The sequence below is a fragment of the Oratosquilla oratoria genome, unplaced genomic scaffold (assembly GCF_046742065.1).
Source record: "Oratosquilla oratoria isolate Oo_2021 unplaced genomic scaffold, ASM4674206v1 SCAFFOLD149, whole genome shotgun sequence".
In the NCBI taxonomy this organism is placed as follows: domain Eukaryota; kingdom Metazoa; phylum Arthropoda; class Malacostraca; order Stomatopoda; family Squillidae; genus Oratosquilla; species Oratosquilla oratoria.
The window spans coordinates 113,182-115,000 of record NW_027467504.1 but is presented as its reverse complement, the minus strand read 5'-3'; positions in this window follow the sequence as shown (position 1 = coordinate 115,000).

Genomic DNA, 1,819 nt, shown 5'->3' with positions numbered 1-1,819 from the left:
CCCTCCCCCCTAAAATGATTTTCAGGCGGATTAATTAGTTTACGTCATTTGATGTACACCTGATATGGTTATGACATCGCAGGGTTTCGTTTATACATGGCCGTGTACATGTTAATGAAAACGTACATGGAAATGTACACTCGTACATGTATACATACACATACATTATATGTGTATGTGTGCTAATAAGAACACGGGTACGTCTGTTCACCTTTGCAAAGTAGACCACATGGAAAAAAGAAACTAACGAAGGAGAGCGCTTTCGTATAGTACATCCAATGCAGTGGATGTAATATACAAAAGCGCTCTGCTTCGTTAGTTTCTTTTTTCCAAGTGGTCTACTTTGCATGTGTATGTATATATATATATATATATATATATATATATATATATATATATATATATATATATCTATATATATATATATAGTATACACGTTTACTAAACTCACATTTCTACACACATCAGGTCTTCGACTTTGTCCATCCTTAAACTTAATCCCTTGGTTAACTCTCGTCGCCAAGTTAAGCCTCTTCATCTTTAAACCAGTTCTATGCTGCAGTGTGCGTGTGCGTGTGTGTGTGTGTGTGTGTGTGTGTGTGTGTGTGTGTATGTGTGTGTGTGTTTGCGTTTCTGTATTTCATTATAAATAGTTATAAAGACGGAAGTGAACTTCGGCTCGCGTCGACATGGTCAGCTCGACACATACACGAACCCGAGGTATGGAAGAAAAAAAAAAGAAAAAAAAATAGAAACAGGAACAACACACAGCTTCTGTATCCGAGCATGTTCCATCAAAGGGTAACAAAATGATTTTGAAATACAATCCATATATATGTACACATACATATATACCATCATGCATACATGCACACGCACACACATACACACACAAACACTCACACTTATACATATTGTATATGATAAGAAATACGTGGAAATATATAAAGATTTGTGTGTGTGTGTGCGCGCGTGTGTGTGTGTGTGTGTGTGAGAGAGAGAGAGATAGATAGAGAGAGAGAGAGAGAGAGAGAGAGAGAGAGAGAGAGAGAGAGAGAGAGAGGAGAGAGAAACTAAAGTTCCCAAAATGCACCTGCTCGTTTCTGATGACGTGCTTGAAACAACCCGATGACGTATTAATGACGTAATGATGACGCTGGAAGCGGAAGCGGAGTTTTGATTAAGGAGTGTGCATCACGTGTTGTCACCTCACTACCCTCACCCACCACCACCACCACAAACATCTTCGTCATCAACTATCACCACCATCAACCTCACCCACCATCAACATCATCCACCATCAACCTCATCCACCACCAACTACATTCATCACGATCACCAACTTCATCCATCACCAACTTCCACCCTCACCCACCTCCTCACCCTCACCCACCACCACCCTGTACCTGACGCACTCGCTCGCGCGCGCACGCGCACGCACGCATGGAATCAACATGTCACAGATCGTGAGAAATACAAAGAAGAACTCTGCGTGAGAGACGGGAACGAGAGTTCAGCATAATGAACAGCATGAAGAACAGCATAGAACAAACACTGGTGTATACAAACAGCAGCCTGTTAAGTGGCCGGGCTGAGAGAGAGAGGGAGAGAGAGAGAGAGAGAGAGAGAGAGGGAGAGGGAGAGAGAGAGAGGGAGGAAGAGACCGAGAAAGAATTTACGCACGGATGGTTGAATACTTTCCTTCTACTCGACCAGAGGAGAGACAGATATGGTAGAAAGAACCAGATCTTCCCTATGGAAAGGGGCCCTCGGAAAGGTGCCCCCGAGGTCCTACCTTTATGTTTGAAACGTAAAGTTT